Here is a 17995-nt window from a genome sequence, read left to right on the forward strand (position 1 = left end):
ACAGAGAAACCCTCTGAAAAGACAGCGGATTTACTGTCCAAACCAGAGAGGAACTCTCCAGAAGCAACAATAAACACTGGAGAACAACGGGCAGTAAATTTAAACCAAGTGAAAGGAAACATATTTTAACACAATTCAGTTATGGGACTTCTTCACAGGATGCTATCGCAGCCAAAAGCTCTGCGGCGTTCAAAAAAGAGATGAGATGTTTGTAAGGACAAGGAGAAAAACCCGGTGCTCCTCATCCCTGTCCTGTGCTTTGCACAAGGCAGTGCTTCTTGCATGCGAGCAGTGGCATTCAAACCACATTCCCCTCCCTGTACCACAAATAAAACCCAGGTGCTTTGACACAAATCACCTTTTTCAACCACCAGACCACATTCCTCCTGCCACTCTTGAATCCCAACTCCTGGGTCCTCAGCACCCTGGCCAGATGGGGACCATCATGCCAGCCTCGGGGTTTGCTCATGCCACTGGATAAAGTCTCCCAAAGGAAAAAGGCCAGTTATTGCTTTTTTTGCTTGTCACGGTGGGGCCAAAATGAGCTGGCCGTATGATGGTCTTGATCCCTCTCCCCTGCATGGGAAGGAAAACACCCCATGGTGAGTGCAGTCCTTGGATGGGATGAAAAGGATGGATGGAAAAAAGCATGGCACTGTTTGCTGCCCTCCAAACTCATCCAACGGAGGGGATTTAAAACTCTTCCCTTTTCTCTTCATGTTCCTGGTGTTGGAGCTGGGGTTTTGGGGTGGGTTTATTTGTTTTTAGGCTGGGGGGGGGGCGGTTTCCAACATATTTTTAAACCCAGGTATTTTCATGTTTCCTGCCCAGGTGGCTGTTTCAGAAAGTCCGACCACAGGCTCAAGTTTCTGATCGGCATCTGCAAAGCACAAGAAACCTGGAGAGACTCCCTCCCTCCCGCCCACCGCGCCAGCACTGCCCCTGGCTGCTCGGACCCAACCCAGAAGCACCCACTCTGCACCGTGCACTGAGCTGAGCACCTCGGCAGCTCCCTTTCCTTCACCAGCAAATTGCTCTGAATCCCTAATTGCCCACCCCAAAGCATTGGGATCACCTGTGACCCTCCTCCGTGATTGGGTGGAATTTAAGCACCTAAATGTATATATAGCCAAGCACCCAGAGCACAGGACTTTTAAAAGGACTCAAACCCTTAAATAACTTTTAACATTTGGGGTCTTGGGTCTTTTTATTCAATACAATATTCCCAGTCATTAAATCATCTTTTCTTCCTTCTGAGACAGCAGCTTCTTTCTCCTTCCCCTGGTTTTCCAAGGAACCAAGGCTCACACCATCCCATGGTGCACACAGGACAAGGCGGCACCCACCCCACGCAGCATCTGAGCCCACAGGACCTTTCCATCCCATTTGGGATGAGGCACCAACATCCCCAAGCCATGACACACAGCGAGTCGCATGAACGCCAGCAGATGGGTTTAAGCCCAGCCCTTACGAGCCACTAGAGAATCTCCGCAACCCTGTAAGACAGACTACCTTGCCCAAAATGTGACCCAACGCCATCCTAAATCAGGCTTGGGATGGCTCAAACATCATGGGGTGCAACCAGGCAGGAGCGGGGCCGGGCTCAGGGCCAGCCCAGGCACCCACGGCCTCCCCCCGCTTCCAATGATGCTGCCATCCCCAGTGGTACCCATCTCCATGGTGACCATCTCCACGCAACCACCGAGCATCTCAGCTGCTACACCCCGGCGAGAAGGAACCGGAACCGCTGCGGTGCAGGGGTCCGAGGGTATTGAAGGGGACCCACAAACCTGCTGTAAAGCATATCACAGGCATTGCGCCGAGCGAACAGTGCTGGCAAAAAATCATCCCGTCCCTCTTCAGCACCCAGAAACCTTGGCGAGGATCAGGAAAGGGGAAATTCGGCATCGCACCGGGGAAGCAGCGAGAAGCGCTGGGACAGAGGCAGCCCATTAGCACCCGCATCCCTCCCTCCTGCCCTACACCCCCTTGCGGGCTCGCACAAGTATGACTATCACAGCAATTAACACACATGCCAATTAACTACAAGCAGGTGCTGGTTAACTCTGTGCTGAGTAATTCATACCCGGCTCCAAGTAAATTGCTTTAAATTGGAGAGACGGGTGAGGGAGCAGAGTTAGCATTTTGCAAATGGGGGAAGAAAGAAAAAGCAAAGAGGAATCTCAGCTGGGAGATGTTTTTACAAAACAAGGAATTTGGGGGTGCTGAATCCACAGCTTCAAAAGCTGGGGAGGCAGGAGAGCCAATATCTCTTCCAAGTCTTTATTTCTGGATTTTTTACCAACTATACACATTTCCTATCTATTTTACCTATTTCTAAACGGTTTCACCTTGGCATTGCATGAGCAGCAGGGTTCTTTGCACCACTCCATAATTTGTCACTTTTCCATTTCTACTAAATAGCCCCATATTTCTCTCTGCATGAGTAGGGGCACTTAGAGTCTCATACCCACTTTCTATTTTTAATATACTTTTATTGCATCCCTTTTTAGTTGCCTCCTTACTAAAGTCAGCCATGACACAGCTGCTCCTCTCGAAAGCGATGATATTAAGCTGTCCTTCCTTAAAACCCCACCTTGTAAAGCCTTGTGCTCTCAGCACAATGTCAGCTTAAATAAACCAAACGTTGGCTGCACAGCTGCAAAGGAAAGATCAAAACGATGAATCCAAAAGCCTTAGGAAGATAAATAAAGGCAAATAAACACATCCTTTCCAAAAATGTATTTTCCTTTCGAGCTCTGCACGGCCTTGCTTTTCCCAGCAGGCTGCCCCTGCTCTCATGTGCGGCACTGCGCTTCCCAATCCACTCATGCCTGTGCAAAAATACATGGTAGGGCCGGCATTACGAGTGATGGCAAAATCTGGATGGGTTCATCACAGCACCGATTCAAGGGGCATTTTCCCCATCTCCATCTCCCAAACTGGGGCCAGCGCCATGGGGACGTCCTTGGCTGTGGAGAAACCTGCAAAAGCAGCTTCAAAGGACAGTTGGAGGCTGGGGAAAAAAAAGGAAGGAAAAGGGAAAAGAAGAAAAACACCCTTCTGTAAAGATGCTGAAAGGACCAAGGTGGCTCTTCTTGAAGAGGAGATGAATGGGAGGATGTCTGATAACGGCACAGAAAGTCCCAAATGGAAAGGAGAAAAGGAGGTGACAGCCACAGAGATGCACAGCCCAACCCAGCAGCCCACTCTGCCCAGGCACCGAACACTCTCTCTGCAGGACAAACCCACCCTTTACCCAGGATTTGCAGGAATTCTCCCCAAGATGGATTTACCCTTACTTGGCTCCATCAAGCCAAGGGGCCAGCTGAGAGTAACAGGTCCAAACGCAGTGGGATGAGGGGTCTTCCTCGCTGGGCATCCTCCCCTGGGGAACAGGGCACCCAACAGGACCAAATTCACCAAACCCAGCCCAGCAGGACCAACATTTTGGGGGGCTTAGGGTTTATCCACATACAGAAATGACCGCAATAACATGCTGCGTGGACACCCTTCCCCGTCTTGGAGCATCTCCGGGCAAGGAAGGCCATTGCAAGAGAGCTTCAGCACGCAACCTGTGGGCACGTGGGTTACAAGGTGCAGGATTTGTCCCATCTCTCTGCCCACGGCACGAGAGAGCCCATGCCAGGGAAATGCTGCTGTGCTGCAAACCAGCCTGCGAGCTCAGCCTGCCATGGGAAGTGGTTTACACCCGCCGTGCCGACAGTGTGCTGAGCCCTTCACTGCCCCGTGTTGGGGTAGGGGCGCGGGGGGGAACGGGCTGGGGGGAGGGACGGAAGGAGCCGTGATGCTCTGGAGGTGGCGAGAGCAGCCCCACGCCCTGCTGCAACGCTCCCTGCTGCAACCTTGCAGCTTTTACCAAGAAAAGTGGTGGAGTCGAGGTGTGAGGTGGCTGTGCCGCCACGAGGAGCAGCCTGGCAGCACCTGCGCAAAGCTCAGATTCTCCACCTGCTGCAGAAAAAAGCCTTAAAAGCAATTGCAAATAAAACAGCAAACCGCAGCCGAGGTCTCCAAGCCTTGGCCTGAGGCTCTCAGGTCTCGCACCGGCACAAACCAACAGAGCCACTTCCCCGCCTGCGGACAGGGCTGGACTTCCATCCCTTAAGGATATGGATTTAGCTCAAGTCACCTCTTGAACCCGACTGTTTAACTGCAGTTCTTGCCTTCCTGTTTCCTCTCTCACTGATGGCCGGGCCTGCCTTTTGTGACTTAATTGTTGTTTTTTTAACATATCCTCCATGCTGACACCAAGGACTTTTAGTTTCCTTCTTGGTGGTTTCAGGATCTGCAGAACTGGCTTCCTTCTCCTCTGCAGAGGGGGAAAAGCCCTCTTCCCTAAAATCCAGCGCCTGTATTCGTGTTGACATTGCTCTTCCTATCCTGCAAAGGCACCAGCGTGGTGCTTGCTATCGCCCCACCAGCGAATGACCGTTGATGGACCGAGCCAGCTTTGCTGGGGGATGAGGGGCAATGCCAGCAGGAGCAGCCCCGGCACCCCGGAGGGATGCAGCACAGGGGAGATGCACCCACGTGGGAACGTCCTTGGCATCATGGCGGGCAGCGAGGGCAGGTGCCTGCACTTCCCCAGCCCCACTGCATGCACTCGTGAAGGACTCCAACTCACCAGCTTAGCATTGTTTAGCACCTCTTTATCTACAAACCGAGATCAAAACCACACAAACATGCTAAAGTCTCCTCCAAAGCTTCTATTCTGGTTTCAGGATGATGCTATCTGGGTTCCTGTGTTGAGCCTCCAGATGCAGGCAGGGGGAGGGGAGAGGAAAGGCCGCCGAAACACAGCTCTGGAGCAAACCTCCCACTCAGAAATGCAGCTGCAGTGCCCTGCTAGGCCAAGCCCTCCCTGGGGCTGAATCCTGCTCACCTAGCAGGTGCGAATCCAGCGTTGAGCTGCAATCCCTCCCGTGCACCTGACACCCACAGGAAGGCCCTGATTTCCCCAGGATCGGCAGCAAAACCAGCATCTCGGGTCCTCCTGCCTGTGCAGGATCCGTCCCGCCGGCTGCAGGTACAAACCTCGGGAAGCTCAGGAGAGCAGAAGCAAGGCTGGATTCAATCAGGTCCCCAAGGAATTTGAAAAAGACACATATATTCCTGACCCAGATTCAGGCGCTCTCTGGAGAAAAGCAGATGCCAACCGCACAGCCAGCTCTGCTGAGCTGTAACAAAACCACGCGCCGTGCCAAGACCGGCAGAGTCTGGGGGAAAAAAAAAAAGCACAGCCCTTAAATGATGCTGGAGAACTGGCATTTGCCTGTGCAAGGTGGGGGTGAAAGAAAGGATTTGGAGACATTATTAAAGGGGGCTTGATTTTCTCTTCCCCTGCAGCTTGTGCATCCGTTTGCACCAGTGTGGACCCAGACAACACCCACCAAACAAGGGTGAGAGCCCCAACGTTGGCACAAGGACTGGAGGCACCGCAGCAGCACTCAGACCAGGCACCCCGGTCCCCTGCACCCCGAAATCCCACCGTTTCAGCCCACACCACAGCTAGCCAGGGATGCCATTGCATCCGGCACCCCAGGAGTGTGTCCCAGGCTGGGGATGGGTGCTGCAGAGGCTAGGTGACAGTGGGCACAACCAGTGACCTTCCCCATGCTGCCAGAGCCAGCAGAGGCTGGAGGGGACATGGGGCAGCTGGCAGGAGAAGGGAGGCTGGGCAGGAGCCCCGGGCAAGGTCACCGGCAAGCCTGTGGCCCCGCTCGGCACTGGCCAAATGCCAACCATGGAACCGTCATCACCCCGTGCCAAGGCGAGGACAAGGACTCCAGGAGGAAAAGCTTGTGGGACCAGCAGCTCCTCATGCGGTGTGGTTTCCCAGGGTGGCAGCCGGCCCTCTCTCCCGGAGGGAGACGCTGCGGAGAGGGACCGGTGGGGATGAGCCACCGCACGGCACGGCATTAAACCGGAGGGGTCGGCAAGCCCCTTGCTGAAGTGACCCTTAAAGCACTTCTGGGAATGGTGACATGCAAAGGCTGATGCAGCCGCCAGAAAAGTCCCATGACCTTGAGCAGTGACCTTGGCAGTAGCATCCTTGCAGTGAGGGTCACCCGTCACCCTGAGCCTGGCTGCGGTCTCCTGGGTGGCTCAGTGGCTTCCCCGGGCATGCACACCAAGGCTGGGGACCCTGCAAGCCCTAGCACCCCGCTATGGGCACAGCATCCCCTTTCCCAGCTGGGACTGATTGCTTGCACGGGGCAGCCCTGTGTCACCTCCATCCCCATCCACCCTCTATCCCCAGGATCACGCAAAGCTGTTCCCCTTCCCTCCTGTCCTCTATCCATCACCAGCTCCAGAGCTGGAGACCGGGTGTAATTTTCCCCTCTGCACTAAGTAGGGTTTTCTAAATGAAGGGAAGCGAGAGCCCATTATCCGGTTCCGTCGCCCACCCCCACGGCTCCCTGCAGGGCATGAAATAACCACCTGCCAGCTCCCTGTAGCCCCGCGCCGTGGCAATGATATCGCAGCTTCCCCTGTCACTATTGTCAGAGCAAAATTTAGATACCTGGTAATGAGGAGGTTTAATATGACAGATGAGAGGTTGACTCATTAAAAAAAAAAGAGCGAGAAGGAGAGAGAGCTGAATTTGGGGTCGGATCCTGCACTGGTAAATCAGAAGGCTGTCAAAGCTGTCCCCGTGCCAGTGGGGAGCAGAAGCAGCTGAAACCTTGACCCCAAACCAGACCCATGGTGGGGACCTTCACCGGTGCTGAGGTCACAAGGAGGAAAAGGGGGAGACAGAGAGGGAGGACATGGCTACAGTTTTGGGGGCCACCGAGTCCTGCTCCCCACCGAGCTGCCTCCCCCCACCCAAGGGTTGGGGGGGTTCAAGCCCAGAAAAAGCCTCGGCGGCCAACAGCAGCAATGTTTCACTTTGGGGTTTTTTTTTTCTCTCAAATGGGAAACTGCACGGCAAAGATGCAAACCTGGCGTGGGGGCAGCCGAGACTCCCTGTATCGCCAGCACCCGGACCCCAACATCACACCCCACTTCCTTGGGCACCCCCTATCCCAAGAGTGCGCCCATCCTCCAGTGCAGCCCAGCAAGGTCCCCGCTGCCAACGCCCTCGCTACAGTCATCGGAAGGATGTTGATGACTTGCAAGTCCCAAAGCACAACATGCCAAAGGGGACAACTGCTGCCTTCAGCTCCTGCACAGGGGGCAGGATCCCACCCCTGGGACACGGGAACAGGGTCCCCTGGGGCGGCTCAGCAGCGTGAGGAGGGTGAAACCCTCCCTGCAGGGAATTTAGGGGCTCTCCATGTAAGGGGACAGGATTTCCCCCAGTAACAGAGGGGACACTCTTCTCCCCACCGGGGGTTTTACCCAGGGGAAACTCCATGAGACCCGACTGCTGCTCTGGGCCATCCATGAGAGCGATGGAAACCCAAAGCAGCCCCACGGGACACAATGGAGTGCAAAACTGTCCTGGGGGAAACACTCCTCTTCCCTCCCATGTCAATGGGATGGGATTGGGGATGCAACCTCTGCAGCAAGCGCAGGGCAACCTGTGGTCACCTTGCCTTCACCCAAGGGCAGCATGGCACAAATCTCCATCCCCCAACACAGCTGGGGACCCCGCACTGTGTCCCCAGCCAGGAATGGACACCCAAGAGCAGCTTTGCAGACCCTCTGGCACCCAAACCACAGCACGGGCTCCGCCTGGGAGCCGGGGCTGCCAAGAGGCCGGAGATCTCCAGTGCCATCCTGGAGCTCAGCCCTCGAGCACGATCCTCCCTCCTAGCGCATGACCCCAGCAGCACCGTTCCCAAAGGCTCAGCCCTTCCCCAAGGACCCCCAAGATCTTTCAAACCAGCCTCCCAAAACCACTTCTTTTTTTTCCCCCACCCCCAAGCACTGGTGAGTAATAGCAGCAACGCCAAAAGTCACGGGGCTGCTGATTTTATTTGCATCTACTGACTGCTAACTGTATCCGTGTCCAAAGCAGCCATGACATCCATCAGGTCCAAAGACATGAAGGCAACGTAGAAGCAGACATTGCTCCTGCATTGTCCCATCCCACACTCTCAGTCAGGGTTTACATGTCCCAGGTGGGGAGCACCGGGCTCCCCAGGGGCTGGAGGGTCCAGCATGCGTCTGGGGTGCAGAGGAGCTGGTGAAGCTGGTGAAGCTAGGAGCTTCCCATCATTGGGAAGGGGATGGTGGTCACCAGCTCCACGTGACCACAAGAAGAAGGATAAGAAGCAAATGAGCTTAATTTGCCACTGATATAGCAATGCTGAATACTGGGAGGATGACGCCAGAGAAGAGCTCACCGGAGAGTCCGTTGGAGAGATGGATGGGAAAGATCTGGCCAACACCACCAGGAACAGGCAAGACCAGGTTCCTGCCTCCATCCCAATGCTCAGACTCAACCATCGCAGCTCCAACCAGCCCCTGGCACTTCCAACCTGGAAACAAAACCACAAAAATTGGCATCCTGGCCATCTGCTTTTCTCAGAGGTGGACCTGCCCATCCATCTGTACACATCCCCACCACTTCCACCCCCAAAACCTACTTTGGTCTGCAGCCACACACTCACGCCCGGAGCATGTTGCCCTCTAACAGGTGGAAGCTTACCACTGGACACCGTTATTTTTTTGAGTAAAGCAAACAAAGGTCCATGAACAGCATTAATTATTTGAGACTGTAACACCACCATGATTTGCAAGCAGAGATCAAGGCTCTGGGCACAAGGAACCAAGCAGAAAGAGCCATCCCTTGGCCCCAAGACCTACTGCCCAAGCCTCATGAGAGGAGAAGGAGCCACTGAAGCCCACCAAGAGGCACGGACCAGGGTCCAGCCACCACTGAACCCAAACCAAACTCGCTCTAAGTGAACAGGAGGAACCAGGACAAGATGCCACACAGCAAAAATGGGTTTAACTTCCTCTTCCCCTGCCACTGCCTTGAAAACATGGTGGTTCCAACCCAGCACCCGAATAACGTTGCATCAGCCACCACATCTGCCGCTGGCACCAGTGCTCTGCGGACCCCCGATCCGGAACCCAGGCACGCGGCACCACTGGAGCACGCTGGGGACCGCAGAGCACCCAGAGCTGCTGCAGCCAAAGCCGGGGCAGGGGACAAACCGGCTCAAGGTCCCTCATCCCTGGCCTGACTCACGGCTGCTGGGACTGGGGGATGCCCGCCATGCCACAAAGGCTTTGCCACCTGCCGGGACGAGGTATGGCCCCACTCCCCCGGCTCATCGTGCACGCACATGCATCTGTAGGCAAAAGGCTGATGAGGGACAGGGCCGGATCCTCACCCCATGTTCCCAAGCCGTGAGCCAGCAAGGCGGGTGGGTGAGGATCTGGCCCTGGCTCGTCAGGCAGCCAAAATCCAGCGAGACAGCTGGCTCTCAGCTGTTACCACTCACTCACAAGACGCACATTCTAGACACAGGCGCACAAATCCTGTCCTCCTCGCTCCCCGGCACCGGCCAGACCACCAAAATCAAGCCAAGCTTGGCGTGTGGCATGGTCTGCCTGCACCGGTGGCCATCGCTGGCAGCTCCGGCCAGACCCGCTGGCTGATGGTTCTCACTAGCAGGGCGAGGTGGACTTATCCAGACCTCATCCCAGGAAGCATCCTCCAGGAATAGCTGGGAAAATTATTCTGTTTTGAAAGGGTTTTTTTCCAACCCACCCAAAGCCTGTGTTTTAGTAGGGAGGATTTAGGCGGCGGGGGGGTGGGGAATCCCCTGCCGGGGTCCCTGACCTGCCGAGCCCTTCTCTGCGACTGCACCAAAAGCCACGTGCCAGAGGGGCAGTGATTTTGGCCAGCCCTAGGTTTTAGGGGTGCAGATGCTGGCCCTGTGCCCACCTCTGGCACCCCAGCAAACTGCAGAGGTGATGCTCAGGAGAGCGATGGGGATGCCCAGTCACTGTGGGAAATGCCAAAATTTGGCACTTCCCAGAGGTGCCACTACTTCCTAGGCCTGGCACCTTCCAAGCTCCTGCGCCAGAGCACCACCAGCATGCAGGTGCGGTTGAAGCCAAGGGCTTGGTGGCGGGTCCCAGCCCAGGTTTTCGGAGGGATGACAGGGAAGATGCTGGGATGCTCCTATGGCACAGAGGAGACAGACCCCGAGGACAGGCGAGAGCTTGGAAGCCGTCATGAGTGCAGGAGTGTCACGGATAAACACCAGTCACGATTCCTCTTGGAAAAGGGAAAATATTGCAAAAAAAGACCCAAAAAAGGCAGGGTTTTTTCTGCAGACTTGCAAAGGGGGCGAGAGAGAAAGCATGGTTTTCAAAAGGCATGAGTTTGTGGGTAGAAATGAAAATATTTCAGTCAACATTTTTGGCTGAAGGGTAGGGACATAAAAATAAATAAATATAAATAAATAGCTGCCCAAATCGACTGTTTGCCCAAAAGAGATGGAGGAGGAAGAGGAGGAAGAAAGGGTTTTGCAGCCATCATTGCTCCCACCGCTGCCCAGGGCAGTGCCATGGGCAGCTGTTTGGTTTTGAAAGCAGAAACCTGGGAACCTGCAGTGGGGACGAGATCCACGGACCCAAACCCTGTCCCCAAATGGGGCCAACCCCTCCGTGACAGGTTCCCCAAGTCAAGCAGAGGGGAGAACCTGCCTCACCCAACCCCAGCGATGGTTAAAGGGTTGGGTTTAACCCAAAGAGCAAAGTTTATCCTCCAGCCCCGGTTGTGTTCAAGCTGTCCATGAGCATCAGAGCCAGGGCAGCACATGAGAGCATGTCTTGGGAGGGAAACACTAAAAGCAATTCTGAAGGATGCCATCCTCCTTCCTATGGGTTTTGCATCTTAATTTTCACAGAACTGGATATTAAGATTATCAGCATTATTAACCCCAGGCAGGATCTGGGCAGTCCCAGCCCCAAAGCAGTAACAGCACAAAAAAAACCCTGAAAAAAAATCAAGATGGAAAACGTTTTTTCTAGGTTGAGCCAAGCCCAGCGCCGGTCTCAGCCCCACCACATCCGTCCCTTGCGCAGGACCGGCCGGGCTGGTCTCTAGAGCAAACCAAACATTTATGAAATAGTTAAGGGAGGAGAAGGAACAGGAGGGAGAGCCCCAGCGCAATGCTCCTGCCTCACCCAATGCTTGGGTGGAGAGGTGCGTGGTACCCAGCTCACCTCCCTACATGAGCCGCAAGCTCCCACCGTGCTGGGCACCCAGCTCTGGCCAAAAGGAAACAGCACCAAGCAGGAAGATGTTAAAAAACCCCAGTACCGACCTCAGAACAACCACAACAAATAACCTCCCTAAAGCCTGAGTAAATACGGTGGGCTGCTCCCCACTTGCCTTCCTGTTTGCTTTCACAGATCCGGGCTGGGACGGCCACCTCCAACCCCCAGCTCCATCCCGGCATAGCAGAGCTCCATCTGTGGCACCCTCCACCCGCGTCGGTCCCCGGCATCGTCCCTGCCGCAGGGGACCATGGGTGCGAGCTTCCCCAAAGGGCTGGATTTTATCACCCGGGACAGGCACCAATCCTGCATCTGAGCCCACACCTGCTGTGTTTTTCTTTCCTCATCTATATTTGTTTTTATTTTAAGAGGAGGAAATCCCGGCTCACCCACTCCCCATTGGTGAGACACGTCCTCCCTCCGTGCCTCAGTTTCCCCCTCTCTCCATGCAACTGATCCTCCCAACATGGGAACTCACCCGCCGCCCAGACCCCCCCTTCTCCCTCCTTGTCCACGCAGCCCTGGACAAAAAGCAACGGGTCCTGATTTACGGGCACTTCTGTGCTTTACCACGAACACAAAGGAGAGGGAAAAAAAAAATAATTAGAGGCACACTCACATTGAAGATCTGTGTCAGGAGCAAAAAGGGGATCTGGGGCAAACAACCCCCCTCGGCAGAGCAGCAGCGACCGCAGAGGCTGACAATAGATAAGGGCTCTAAATTCAGCGCTGGGCTCCGGCACCGGGCTCTGTAAGGCGATCGGGGTGGGGGTGTGCCGGGCTGTTTATTTGGCTCCAAACTCCACACTGACACTGCAGCGTCACCCGTGTTTAAAAAAGGAAGGAACGAAAAGAGAGGAAAAAAAAATTTTAAAAAAGGAGAAAAGTGCACGCATACATTCAACAATAACAACAAAATTTAAGAAAAAAAAAATCAAGAGAAAAGGAGCCGGGGCGGGGGGTGGGGGGGGCGGGAATAAAAGGAAACCCAGTTGGGCTGGCAAGGTTTAAAGCGACGCCTGTTTTAAAAAAAGAAGTTGCTAATTTTAACTCTCCAGTGGAAAGAGTGAGAGGTACTTACAGGAGACAGGGTGGCTGCGTCCTTCTCCACGTCTGCTGCGCGCTGGCGGACGGGAGGAAGCACGCGGGATCGAACCGCTGTCCCCACCACTGCCAAGGCAGTCTGCCGGCCCCCGATTCTCCCAAAACCTTGTTTGGGGAGTGCCGGGGCACACCGCAGCGTCTAAAGAGCAGAGGCAGATGTGAAGGCAGGAGGAGGTGGTTAAGCATGGAGAGAAGGGGGTGGGGGGGAAAGGGAGCAAGCCAGAGCCGTTCACTCGTGAACAGCTGCCGAAAGCAACCCCCAGGCTTGCTTCCTCCATCGCCCCAAAACCAGGGACACGGCGGGATGGGGATGGACGCAGCAGGACCCCCCGGCGAGGACGAGCCCCGCTGCCAGGTTGGCACAGTTAGACAACATTTCTGACCAAGTTGGCTTTTCCCCTCTAAGGGAAAAGGGTTTTGAAGACATTTCCCGCCCCCCCCCCCCGTCCCCGTCCCCGTCCCCCTGCCTCAGTGGCAAAATAGCGGATGAGCTCAGGAAACCAAAGCACAGGGCAGAGCTGTGACCACGAAAGGCCACCCGGCCCCGCGGGGAGTTAAAAGGTGACCTCCAGCAGCACGATCGCGTTTCAGCAGCTGCACAGGACGGCAGGAAAACATCGCTTTACCAAACCCAGGATCCCACCTCTGCCGAAGACAGAAAGGGGCAAGAAGTGGGATTTTTGGTGAGCCCACCAGCCGGTTTTTACGAGCTCTCCCTGGAAATAGGGAGGATCCTGCAAACGGCTTGGTGCCAGGCAAGGCGGCATGCTCACCCCTAAAGCATGGTGGGAGCCCAGGAGCTGCAAACTCAGATCTCCATCAGCATTAAATGTCCAAGAAAACATGATGCAAGGCCTTAGACAGCAGAGGAGCAGACCCGGTGACCCAAGGGCTCTTCCCGAGCAGCTGAAAATCAGCTCTGGGCTGCAAAATCTCATCGAGAGAAAAGCAGGCTGGCACAGACCCTGCAGCTTGTGCATGCGGTAACGGACACGTGATTTACCGAGCATGGCTGCAGTGAGATGATACGACCATCTTCAGGACATGAAAGAGTCGATTCAATTAAGGTCACGGGCCCTAGAAGAGTTTTCTGCAGCAGATGCGTCTGGGCAGAGAGAGGTTTTCCTGGTGCGCCTCAAATGGGGCTGGCCTCAGGAAGACAAAATGCCTATTGATCGTGGGCAGCGATGCTGCACGTCGTAGGACGTAAGGACGTGGCTTCGTCGGGATTAAATTGCCCAGTGCTGGTCGTCACACGCTTCCGAGGCCGGGTCGATATTGCTTTTCTAATTGCTCAGCTCCTGTCACTCGCAGAGCGAAGGGGACAAGTTTCAAAGCAGTCCCCGGAGATGTTTTTCAAAATCCTCCTCCCCAAGTCACACAACTTAATGCACCGCTCCTTGGAGCAAGCAATTATGCAGCTACAGAAATCACTAAGCTGCTTCTCCCCTGCTCAAAACTCTGTGCCAGCACCAGCGGCAGCATGGGGCTTTGTGGGAGGACATTGTTGACCCGAAAAACTAGAATTTGTGTGAGCCTAAAAAATAAGGAGCTGTTGTAACTGGTCAGTATGGAGTCAGTGGAGCTGAGCATCCCGTCTCCAGCAGCAAGCAGCAATTTGGGGGAGAACGCATGTTAATTGCAGAGACATCCTGCCACTGCCCACCGGCATCCGGACCAGGGGGACAGGACCGCGATGCTCGGGAGCCGTGGAGGGTCCTGCCCTCCACTCCCACCCCTGAGCTCCAGCACACCCCGCAGCAGACAGCCCTATCACCCCTATGCTCCATTTAATTATTCACTGCACTAAAAAATGTGCCCCTTGGCTAGTCTTTATTTATGCCCAACGCAAGCAGACCAGAGCCTGTCCCATACCAGCACCCGGCGCTCTGCCGCAGCACCGCGCTCAGCCAAACTGCAGCAGGACAGACCCAGCCGAGCCTTCCCAGCCCTGCTCTCCTCCGGCACACCACAGCCCATCGCTGGCCCAAACCAAGCATCACCAAGATACAGCAGGGCCCTTCCACCGCTTTCACCCTGATGAAAGCCTGTGGAGCTGCTCTTCGTTTCCATCAGCATAACCAATGGTAAGACGAAGCCCTTGGTCCTGACCTTGCAGAAGAAACGGTGAATGCTATCCCATCTCCCAGCACCAAGCCTCCAAATAAATTACCTGGCCCCTCTCCGGCACTAAAAAGCAATCTCAACCCAGCAAAACTGCTCACTAAGCAGCCACGACAGAGTCCCCTCCTTTCAGGAGCTGGGGTCAGATTATTTTTTAAATCTTTCCTTTTATTGATTTCAATATCAGGTACAGAAGATACATTACACAAAACCATAGAGGCCTCATAAAATGGGTCCGCGGCATTGTCTCTACCACAACCTCACTGCAGACAAGGGAGATGCAAACATTTACTGTAACAGCAATAAACAGGCAAAGAAGGTCGAGAAGGGAGCAAACCTGGACATGGGGCCCTCTCCCAACAGCACCTTATTTCTCAGGAACACAAGGGACAAAACAATATCGGGTTTGGCCACAAGTCTCGTCCACTCAGGGAGAAACCAGGGCAGGAAAACCCTCCTTTGTGCCGACACCCTCGTTTTGCCAAGAAAACCCCAACCAGAGCGCCCCAAATCAGTGCTGTGACTGCAGCTGGGATCTGGCAGAGCCACACCAGGCAGTGAAGCAAAGGAGAAGATGGGCATTGGAGAACCGCAGAGGCACCCGCTGCTGGGTGCGGGGCTTCCCACCAGGCTGCAGGACCTCGAGCGGTTGCTACCTCCCTGCTCCACGCCAGCTTTCCTGTTGCAAGGGGGGGAACTCTGGTGCCCGGTCCCGCTCATCAGGACCCCCTTGTGCCCACAGCAAGAGAGGGGTGCTCAGCCGGGCAGGGTGCTCCCTGCCTCCCTGCCGGCACCAGGACCCACTGCTCCTCCTGCCACTGGAGCAGAGCTGTAGGGTCAGATCTTGCACCGATTTGGGAGTCTGAACCCCTGAGCTGCATCCAGCCAGGATGACCTCCATGGGGGTCCCCTCCTCGCCCCCAGCCTGGAGCAGGGGAGATGCACAGCCCCTGGCAAGCGAACTCAGGGGAAAGGCAGCGAGAGCCCGAAGGTTGGGATTTCCTCCCCTACCTGCTATGCAGACTCCTGCATCTTCTGCGCCTGCCAGAGGATGAGCTGCGGCCGCCGGTCCTCAATCAAACTGCAAAGAAAAAGCAAGCAGCCATCAGTCTGAGGGACAGAGGCAAGGACCGGGCTCCCCTTACATCTGCCATTGGAGCATGGTCGGTCAGAGGGGACAGTGAAGGGCTGTCTCAGTGACAGCAGCCCTGGCTGAGGGGACAGGAGCTGGAGGGGTCCCCTCCCGCGCTGCCCTGACCCCGAGCATGGCTGCTAGGACCTTGCCGGGCTCCTGCAAGGAAACAGGAGCCCCAATGCTATGAGAGCATCCTGGTGCCCAGAGGTGGGGATAGGGTACAGGAACCTGGGGGACCGCAAAAGAAAGGGTGGAAAAAAGGAGCAAGAGACCAGGGGTGGGAAAAGAAACTAAAAAGAGCTCAGGAATGAAACAAACCATAAACCAAAAATTATCATTAATGAAGGACGAGAGCCAGCCTGGCAGCAAGTCATTCAAGGTTTTAAGTGAACTTTGCGATCTCTGTGAAGACTTACGCACGTGCCCCGCAGGGAAAAGAACCGACCTGTGTGCTGGGATGCTTTCTCCCAGGGAGCGCAGCCCGTGCACTTGGCCCAAAGCAGTCCTCGACGAGAAAAAAATGTCGTGGCCCAGAAGGAAACACAGCTGCTAAATTCATCTCACTTGCCACTCAAAGATGGGAGGCAATCCACAGGGTAAAGCGCAGCCGTTTCAGCCAGCCTTGTGCTGGTCATTCATCTACCGGTGGCCATAACCATCCAGTGTGGGACGGTGCCTCCCCTGTGCAGAGCCCGGCCCCCACGGCACACTCCCGCAAGCGAGAGGAATGGCGCTTTCTCCCGCTGAACAAAAGGGAAACTGAGGCACAAAGGCCAGCACCCGGCTCTCCAAACACGTCGCGAGCTCCTGCTCCCAAAGCTGAGCTGCACCCTCACCCCCAACGCCTGAAACAGAGCAAGGAATTGTGCTCGGCTTTCCGGCGTCTTCATCCTCCGCTTCAACCGCAAAACCAGCCTTCCTCTCCCCGGCTGCCTCCCCTCCCACGGCCAGCTCATTTCCTGACATTACAAAATTCAGCCTGAACAAAGCCAGAGCGAGAAACGCATGGCTCCGGCCTGGGCTGCACCTATCCTTCGCCTCCAAGGAGCCACGTGGAGGGGACACCCCAAAACAGCCGGGTACAAGCAGCTTTCCAGCCTGCCAAAAGCACCAAACCTCACACCATGTGGACTGGGGTCCTGTGGATGGACCAGCCACAGGATTTCCCAGCATCGGGACAGACAGACGAGGCTGGCTCCATCACTTCCACGATGGGAGAGCAGCAGGGACAAGGATGGGGGGCTTCAGCTACTGCCCCACTTGCACCCATTAATGCCCAGACCGACCAGCTGACCCCCCCCCAGGACCACCCCTTTATTTCCGTTAATAAAAAAGAGCATCCTACAGAATGATCGACCACGTGGGGACAAGGACACCCACAGAAGTGTCACCTTGCAAGTGCCACACTCCCAGCCAGGACGAGGGACTGCGCTACCTGCGCTTCCACTTTCTGCCTTATCTCAGCTGCCAACTCAGGGATCAGGGGCTGCTTCTCTGCAAAAAAACTCCCCCGCACCGGGACCCACTGGACTGTCATTAGTGCAAACCCAGGTGTTACCCTCAGGGACCTGGGTCAGTGCTGGCTCCAAGGGGTGGAGACATTAACGTGAGCAGGACCACCCTCAAGGGGCTGCAGGAGATTGGCACCCATGCCATGGATGCCGTCCCCGGTGTTTAATGCAAAGGGTCTCTCGACGAGCTCCTGAAACTCCCCCCGCTCGGCGTACGAGCAGCTCTTGCTGGTCTCAGCATTGCAGCGCCTTGCAGGGCTGTGGCAGAGCCTCGGCGTGGGGACCGGGGACCACAGGCTGGGCTGGGTGGAGGATATGCGAACATGTGGCTCAGGTCTGCGCCCGGGGATGGCTCCGCTCTAGGCAGCAGAACCCCCGCCCGCCCTGGGGAGCTCGGAGGCAGCTCCACCATCCCATTGGGATGCAAGGGGGAACATGCAGCCAAGCAAGACCTCCTATGTCTGTACACGGAGTTGCCCCCCCTTGGTGGAGGATGCCGGTAGACAAGCCAGGAGCACCCCCACGGGCTGCAGGGTCCCCACTCGCAGCCCACCTGAACCCAGAGCCGTGTGTCCATGGTGCTGGTCCACACGTGGCGGTCACGGGACAGCCCATACAGCCATGCCAGGTGCCACTTACACAGACCCTAGCCCCAACAGCAAAAATACCCGTGGCTGATTATTCACAGTAAGCCTATATCCCCGGCCACGAGAGCCAACTGGCCTGTTATGACGATGACCGTCAGACAACATCCAAATCCACGCAGCCCTCAGCCATGTTGCGGTCCCCAGATCATGACGACTAATGGCAATGCCTTTGCCGACCCACTCCAGCAGACCGGCTCCCCCCTCGCCGTGGCAAGGTAGGAAACCCTGGGTAAGCCAGGATCGGTCTCAGGGTATTTAGCCTG

At 55.6% G+C, this 17995-nt stretch overlaps 1 protein-coding gene across 20 annotated transcripts in view; it reads right to left on the reverse strand.

Moving 5' to 3' along the window:
- Positions 1-17995, reverse strand: part of MEF2D (myocyte enhancer factor 2D) — a 94916-nt gene that overhangs the window by 34720 nt on the left and 42201 nt on the right. For 8 of the 20 annotated variants that reach the window (XM_030024618.2, XM_041125769.1, XM_041125768.1 and 5 more), the window contains exons 2-3: positions 15451-15520; positions 8316-8450 (exon numbers count right to left, since the gene is read on the reverse strand). The gene's annotated coding sequence lies outside the window, so the exon portion shown is untranslated. Of the gene's footprint in view, positions 1-8315; positions 8451-11830; positions 12025-12292; positions 12455-13318; positions 13703-15450; positions 15521-16019; positions 16483-17995 lie in introns of those variants that run through there. The other 12 variants (XM_030024617.2, XM_030024612.2, XM_030024620.2 and 9 more) reach the window with 9 other exon arrangements.

This window comes from Aquila chrysaetos, chromosome 9 (assembly GCF_900496995.4).
Source record: "Aquila chrysaetos chrysaetos chromosome 9, bAquChr1.4, whole genome shotgun sequence".
Classification (NCBI taxonomy): domain Eukaryota; kingdom Metazoa; phylum Chordata; class Aves; order Accipitriformes; family Accipitridae; genus Aquila; species Aquila chrysaetos.